This window comes from Alexandromys fortis, unplaced genomic scaffold (genome assembly GCF_014885135.2).
Source record: "Alexandromys fortis isolate MF-2015 unplaced genomic scaffold, M_Fortis_MF-2015_v1.1 scaffold_44, whole genome shotgun sequence".
NCBI lineage: Eukaryota > Metazoa > Chordata > Mammalia > Rodentia > Cricetidae > Alexandromys > Alexandromys fortis.
In genome coordinates, this window is record NW_026067921.1 from 1,068,799 (window position 1) to 1,077,123 (window position 8,325).

Below are 8,325 nucleotides of genomic sequence, written 5' to 3' on the forward strand. Positions count from 1 at the left end.
CGGCTGCCGCCACCGCCTGGAGCTCCATGGGCCTCTCCTGCGCGCCGTCCGGTGTGAGGCCGAGTCCGGCAAGCCGCGCAACCCGGTGCCCGAGCCATCGCGGACGCTGGAGGCTGGGACCCGGGGTAGGGGCAGCGGCTGGCGGCGTGGGACTGCGAGCTGCCTTCAGATTGACGGTCAGTGCGGAGAGGAAGCCCCGGGAGGAGGGAGACGCGGGGCCCCTGCCGGGACTCGGCAAGAAGCGCGCACCCTTGCGCGCTGGGGCCGGAGTCGAAGTAGCCGAGCTCGCGCACGTGAGACGCCTCAGGAAGGCGGAAGTCGTGCTGCCCCGTGAGGGTTCATCTCCTAAAGTCCCTTAGTTGGTCCTTAGGATGGCTGAAGAGACCATGGATCCCTCGTTAGGTCACTCTGGTCCGGAAACCAGGAGCGGGGCGCCGGCTTCTCCGTTTGCTCACTCCGCGCTCCACTCCAGGGATCGCTCTTTCTCTGTCCTCTCCTCCCTTATCCCTTCCTCCCTTGCTGCCCGTCATCAGATAGTGACCCAGGGCTTTGTAAGTTAGTTGTTGGAGTATTGTCCCAGAGAGAGCTGGGAGAGTGTCTTGCGCTTCGAAATGCCTGGATGGAGGAGATAGCTGGGGGAGGCGTATGAGCAACTGCCTGAAAGACAACCGACCCTGGGAGGGTACGGGAATTGGATATCCAGAAAGAAATGCCTGCAAGGTGAAGCTGGGGTCATCGTGGGAGCCCTTTAAGGAAGAGCGATAGTATATGAACCGAGTTTGAAAGGAGCGGTGTGGGGAAATGGGGGGAGTTGGTTGACACTTCACTTAACCAGATGCTCTACTTTTGAGGAAAGTGACCCTTCACATCTTAATCATCAAGAAATAAAAGGTGCGGGCCACACACGTCTTTAATCCCAGTTCTTGGGAGGCAGTAGTAGGCAGATCTCTGAGTTCAAAGCCAGTCTGCGGTACATAGTTCCAGGACAGCCAGAGCTGCGGAGTGAGACACTGTTTCAAAGAACAGCAACAAAAATAGAGAGGCTTTTCTTCTCTTTGGCCTCACAACTAACTGGACAAATAAATGGAACTTCTGATCAAAGACTCTGCCAGGGCAGAGGGAAAGGCTACTGTAAGCATAGCCGCAGAACACAGTGATTAGAGGTGTAACCGAGGATTAGCGGCTATAGTGGGTGAGGAACGCAGCAGGAAGTGCCTGACTATATTCCTAGGTACTCTTAATGGAGCCCTCAAATGGATGGTCTTTCCCACTGATAGACTGGACATGAATTTCCTGTGTGTACACATAGTACTACAGGTGCTCCCGAGAGAAGACTTCTTGCAGGGTTGAACTTTGCCCTCCAGGGTAACTGGGAAAGGCGAAACTGGAAAGGTTTTTTTCCTTTTGTGGAGGAACAGGTGCCACACTTAATACAGCACCTATCCTCTGTGTTTGATTGGACAACTAGAATCTGTGTGAGGAACTGGCAAAATAACAAGGACTCCTGTTAGTTAGGGTACCCTGTGCCAGAGATTATTGGGAAGACAGGCCATTTCAGTACTATATGGTGGGAGGCGAGCTGAAGGTTGGGAAGATGAGAGAGAGAAGTTGAAAAGTCAGAAAAGAAAGACACCTCCCAGCTATGCTGTGTCTTTTATAAAACCCTGTGCTCTATTAATTTTCTATGGCGCTGTGTGATGCTTTTTGTGTGTCAAAAACTTTACGAAGATTCAGCTCTCCAAAGAGTCTTATGAGGACGATTTTATAGTTTGGGAAACAGGCATAGTCACAGATCACAGAACTAGTGAGTAACAGAGGCAGGATTTGAGGGGAGGCTTTGTGGCTCCCAAACCTGCAGTCCTAAGTGTCAGCTTCTATAGCCCCTCACAGCCTCTGTCATCCATCAGGAAACTTAATGCAGAAAGCCCATGTTTGTCTATCATTGAGTTATATTTTCAGGTCACAGGTTTAATTTCTAAAGCAAGGATGGATAATCTAACATGAACTCACTTCTCATGAATCCTCTTTAGAGAAACATGGAATGTGATGTTGATAAGTCTTGTGCCTGCTTTAGCCCACCTCTTCAGATAAAGGGAAAGGTTATATGCAAACAGAGTAAAGCTAAACTCCACAAACAGCTAAGACAAGAGCCCTCCAGAATCTGAGAGATTCTTAGAGAGCCAAACATTCAGGAAGTGTTCTAGTGCCTTTGAATGCCTGACAGCCTCATGGACCTAAAGATGTGAAAAATCAGGCACTTGCTTAAAAGAAGTTTAGGATTTATTGTAGCTGAGGTGTTCAGGCCCTTGAGCTAGTGCATGAACCAGATGGTAAAATGAAATACTTAATTGAGCCAGTTAGTAATTAAGGCTGTAATAGGGTGCTAATTGTGCAGGCCAAGTACCAGGTACAAGAGAGAAAGAGCTGCTGCTAACAGCTATAACATTATGTAAAGCAGAAGTAAATAGTCCCACCCACCCAGTTCATTAAAGCTATAAAAGAGCCTGGAGCACTGCTGTGAACTCTTAGAGAAACTCAGCCGGGGAGGGAGGGTATTTTATGCCCAGTCCTAGGCAGACCAAGGCCAGATTTTAGGTCTTTTCCTTTGTACCTTCAGCCTCACAGAAGAACACAAAGTGAGCTACTGCTTTTCCTAAAGGTCTGCTTGCTTTGCATACTTTGCATTTGTCCTGCCTGGCCTTGTATGAATATTAGATATAAACAGTCTTTCATAATGTTGTCCTAGATTTTGTGATTTAGGATTATAGTGATAGAAAAATTGTACATGAGCACGCATATTCCCCATTAGAGGAAGGGTCTGCCGTGTTTAATTTTAAGAAACTGGGCTGCCTGTTTGAGTCTCATGAAGTCATATGTGAGAAAATGAGTCACACATACCAATTTCCAGGTGTAGAATACACACATAAGAGCTGTGCTCGGGCTGGAGAGATGGTTCAGAGGTTAAGAACACTGATTGCTCTTTCACAAGTCCTGAATTCAATTCCCAGCAACCACATAGTGGCTCACAACCATCTATAATGAGATTGGGTGCTCTCTTCTGGCCTGCAGGCACACATGCAGGCAGAGCATGATACATAATAAATAAATCTTTAAAAAAAAAAAAGTCTGCTCAGAGTCTGAGGTCTAAACTGAGGGTAATACTTCAGTGTTGACCTAGAAGGGAAGAGGCTGGCACCATGCTTCTGGTAGTTATACCTTTGAAGATGGTTTGCTTTCCTCTTGGGAAATTTCCTGAGACACTTAGCCAGGTCAGGTGAGAGAGCCAGGGGCAAATATCCTTGCTTTCATCATCCCAGCACTTGAGAAAAGCTAGGAAATCATGTTTTTGTAGTCTCCAAACTGTAGCCTTCAGGATGCACAAACACTTGATCGAAGTCTGGATTTTCTTTGCTGCCTGAGGACATTGTCTCACATTCGGGGCCAGGGGGCTGCTGGGATACCTTTGTGTGAGATCCATCCCTCACCTTTACAAAGTAAGGCTAGTGCCCACCTGGCCACAGTCCTGCTGTTGTAAGTCTTGACCTTGGCATATAACGTCTCTTTCTAGATCAAGTCAGTAGCAGAATCCAGAAAGACAGGTTGGTTAGAAGATACAGATCTGGTGAACTGGCTCCTGGGCTGCTTTAGTGGTGTTGACTGGGTTCGCTGCTGAATTGCTTTGTTTCTGTAATCTTTCAGCATCACTTTACTCCCGAGCTAGTTTCTTGCTAGGTTGTAAAACTCAGTCTAGATCCTGGATGTACAAAGGTTTAAATATCATCTAGATAGCTCAGAGGGAAGCAGTGCCAGCCACAAGCCTAACAACTTGAGTCTGACCTCCAGAGCCCACATGGTAGAAGGAGAGAAATGACTTCTACGAGTTGTCCTCTTTCCTTTCCGTGCATCATGTGTGATATGTGTGTACACACATGCACACACACAAATTAATAAATGAATTAAAAAGTAAACTCTGAGTAGACAGACCTCTGTGAGTTCAAGGCCAGTCTGATGTTCATAGTGAGTTACAGATCAGGCAGAGATAGTGAGACTCTATCCTAAAAATAATAAATACCGAAAAATGGCTCAAAATGGTGTTTAATTTAGAGTGCTTGTTTGTTTGTTTGTAGCCCTGGCTGTCCTGGAACTCTCTGTGGACCAGGGTGCCCTAGAACTCAGAGATTTGCCTGCTTCTGCCTCCTGGGGACTGAGATTAAAGGCATTGCCACTACACCCAGCCTAACTTTGGGTATTTAAAGGCTTCTCACATTTATCATTTTGTAATATTTGATGGTTATTTTGCTGCTCTTGTTTGTTAAGGTGTTTGAGGCAGTCAGGTGCAGCCCAGGCTGTTCTGGAACTCACTAAGTAGCCTAGGATGATTTTCCTGCCTCTACCTGGGATTAACAGGCTTGTGCCACCACACATGGGTTATTGGTACTTGGGATTGAACCCAGGCCTTTCTGGATGCTAAACAAACACTCTAGCAATGGAGCTCCAACCCCTGTTTAATGTAGTTTGGTAATGCTATTTATACCTGTAAAAACTAAAACTGCTTGGGAAAGTCTAACAATTACTAGTGGCTTTCTTTTGAATATTAGTGAAGGATAGGGAAGGAGGGTTAAACTTTTGGTTCAAAAAAAAAAAAAATCAAGAACATGTTCAATTTGTCCCTGACAAGAAGATTTCAGAATCGAATCCCTGCAAGGACCTTTAAGTTAGCTTCATCTTTGCCCCCCCCCCTCCTTTTTGTGACCCTAGAACTGGCGAGGCTGAGGCAGGAGGACTGCAGGAGTTTGAAGCCAACCTCAGTGTCTCTGGTTCCCCCCTGAAGCTGTTCCTTATGTTTTCTTACAGATGCCTGGTATAAAGTGGGCATCAAAGACTGGAAAGCTGAACCCCCTGTTGGAGGCTAGTGATCCTTGCAAGCTTCTGCTTTTAATACTTAACAAAAGTCAGGCCTTTGCTTGGATGATGTCACAGTAGCTGTGTGTCTGCACAGGGCACAGTGTGAGGCCAGGGGCCTTGCTCAGCACCCTCAGGTGGGAACCTTTGCTTGTTTGGGCTTTCTCAGAAAAAGCTGTGTACAGATACTGGCTCCTTGGGAAGTAATTCCCAGCAGACTGTAGGGATTCAGTCTTAGCCTGACTACTGATTTAAGTGTCATGACCTTCCCACGTCCTAGGTTAGAGCAGGATCGGTCTTCTAGGTGTTGGACCCTGCATCAGTCCAGAATGCTTTTGTTCAGCCCCATGACTTCAAACTCTTCTGCGGGGGGCTAGCCCACACAATAGTGCCTGTTCTTCATACCATGTGAGGGCAAGATGGCAAAGCTGTAAGTAACCCAGGGCCTTGGTGCCAGTTTTGACGTCCCTTCCCTTTTCTGTTTTATTCAGTGGTTGTGGTGAGCAGCTGAAAGCCAGCTATGGAGATGGACCCCATCTCTGCTGCTTCCCGGAGCTGTGAACTTAGCCAGAATCTCCATGCTTCAGCTTCCTCATCTCTCAGGGAAGGAGGAAAGTGGGCATAGAGCCTACAGGACGGAATGCACTTGAGGATGGGGCAGCACTGGTGCCTGCCAGTTAATAAACGTTTAGTGTCAGTTGGGAAGAGTCCTAGCCCCATCTTACCTTCATCAGCCCCCAACCCCACCCCAATGTAGCAGCAGTTTAGCCTTTTGGAAACTACCCTGAGAGGCAGAAGACAGTTCCTTATCAAGTAGATTATACACTTGTTTATGAAGGGCTTTTCAGACTGTGAGGTTGTCTTACCCATTGGTATATATTCTTATGTAACTAGATCAGTGACTATTTATTGTTGCCAATAGGAAGCATTTCTTTCTGCATTAGACTGCCTACAAGGGATTAATTCAGGGCACTTGCCCTAACAGCCAGTCCAGCAGATTGCAACAGGTACTGTCGGCCAGTGTAGAGAGTGAGTCGTTTCACAGACACCCCAACAACTCCTTGAGCTTCGTTTCTGAGCTCTGAACAAGCTCAAGTTTGGAAGGGGCTAGCTCGTCTCTGTGGGTTTCCAGGAGGCTATGTTTCATAGGGCTTATGAAATGGCTTCTGGGAGAGGGAATCACTTATTATTGTTTTCTTTTTTTGCTTTTCTTTTTGTTATTGTTGAGTGAAGGCAGGTGTTGAGGCCCAGGCTGACCAGAGCTTAAAGAAGTATCTTCTATGGTCTGTTGGACATTTTTAGTGGTCAGTTAAGTGGAAAGAAACTCTGGCTAGGAATGAAGGCGGAGTATGTGGTACACCTTCAGTTTTAGCACTCAGAGGAAGAGCCAGCCAGAAACGTAGAGTGAGACCTTGTCTCAAAAACAGAGAAGACGGCCAGTTGTGAGGCAGGACAGGAAACTTGGCTTACCATTTTCTGGTTTGGGTGGACTTTAATTTTAGTTTTTGGGGCACAGGTGTGGTGTTTCCACACCTCCTCCACTTTTGTTTTTACATTAATTGAAGGTTGAGTGTGGCAGGCAGAGGGGCAGCAATGCTGATTGTGTGGAGTTCCCATAAGGCAAGACAGCCAGGCCTGCCTGCCCGGACACCTTCTCTGGCAGATAAGATGCCTCTGCTCCCGCAGGCTGTGGCCACACCCTTACCTTTGTGGAAAGTTCAGTGAGTCATTCTGTTATGTTAATGAAATGTTTTAAGCATAGTAATTCGTTGTTCATTACTGGAATTTTGGAGTCTCATCAGAAAATGAACATACATTTCACAACATTTGGTATACTTATACAAATCTATTTATGCATGTGTATATGTTTGCACCTGATACAGGTGCTGGCAATCTAACCCAGCTTCTCTGCGAGAGCAACAAGTACCTTAACCACTGAACCATCCCCCAAGCTCCTACCCCAACTCCCATTTGCTTCTAAAGCATCTAGGACCTAGGCCGTTCACCTACCTTTGAAGCTGCTCGGCTTGCTTGTGAATAAATGCTTTTGTAGAAATCAATGATTGAGGGCTGGAAAGATGATGGCTCAGCCGTTAAAGCCCAGGCTCACAACCAAAAATATAAGAAATTGATGATTGACTCATCAAGTGGCCATCAAGAGTCCGATACCACATTCTTTAAACAGTTCCATTAAACAACGGAGGCTGATGTTAATTCTCTAAGTACATGTCAGGAGTTATGAAAAGATGCCACAGTGCTTGAGATGATGTTCTGAATGACTGTGATGATAGACAGTCACTTAACTCCGGAAGAAACTCGTTTTAACAGGAATTAAATGTTCAGCGTTGGAACTAGCCGAGAGCTTCCTGTTTAGGAGTCCTGTACCTTGCTGATATGCATAGGTGGATGGAACAGAGTTATCTATACAGTTTCTACCTGTAGAGACCCAAATGGTTTAATCGTGATATTTGTTTTGTTGTTATTGTTGTTGTTGTTGCATGTATATTTAGGTGATCCTTGTCTGAGACTAGGGGAAAGAATTGCAAAAGGTTTGAGGCAGCCTTACCAGCTTGGCTCATTGTCTTGCTACCAAGTGTTACTTTACACAGATCCACTTCATGCTGTTGCGGAATGCACTTGTGGGTGGAGAACTAGAGTGGGTGTAATGTTTGAGAAACAAAATCTTTCCACAGTGCTTTAAAAGGGATTCTACGGATTTGGTATCAGACCTGTCTGAAGCATTTCATGACTTCACGACTGCATCTTGCCTAGGACAGCAGATGAAGTAGAAACGGATCGGGAGTATTTGCTGGAATGAAAACTGTGGCATGTGGTTGGTTTTTTGTTTTGTTTTTGTTGTTGTTGTTGCTATTTAAATATAACATTTTTATTAATACCTTGAAATTGTCATCCATGCTTACAGTGTACTTTGAGAATATTGTTTTATGCCTTTGACTCCTGTCCCTAAAGCATGGGCTGCCAAGTAGTAGACTGAAAGGGGTTTGCCCTCATCCAGTAACCACAGCCATGGTAGCTGGACTCCGCCTGTGAGTCCAGCCAAGCCTGAGTAGTGGGTCACAGAGGGCAGGGCCTGTGGGCCTGGCCTTCACACAGCCGTTCTCAGCTCTGGAGCTGCCCATCTATGAACAGAGGAGCAGCTCCCCTCAGGAAGCAAGCAGCATCAAGCCCCAGGAGCTCTGGGCTGCAGGCTCTGCTCCATACATGCCTTGTGTCTGTCTGTCTGTCTACCAGTCTGTGATAGAGGGGCATGCTTGCTGTCACACATGCCTTGTGTCTGTCTGTCTACCAGTCTGTGATAGAGGAGCACGTTTGCTGTCACATGCCTGTGTCTGTCTGTCTGTCTGTCTGTCTGTCTACCAGTCTGTGATAGAGGAGCACGTTTGCTGTCACATGCCTTGTGTC

At 46.5% G+C, this 8,325-nt stretch overlaps 1 protein-coding gene across 2 annotated transcripts in view; it reads left to right on the forward strand.

Moving 5' to 3' along the window:
- Window positions 1-27: 27 nt before the first annotated feature.
- The window catches only part of Zdhhc3 (zinc finger DHHC-type palmitoyltransferase 3), a 44,786-nt gene continuing 36,488 nt past the window's right edge, over window positions 28-8,325 (forward strand). For both annotated transcript variants that reach the window (XM_050141681.1, XM_050141682.1), the window contains exon 1: window positions 28-176. The gene's annotated coding sequence lies outside the window, so the exon portion shown is untranslated. The remainder of the gene's footprint in view (window positions 177-8,325) is intronic.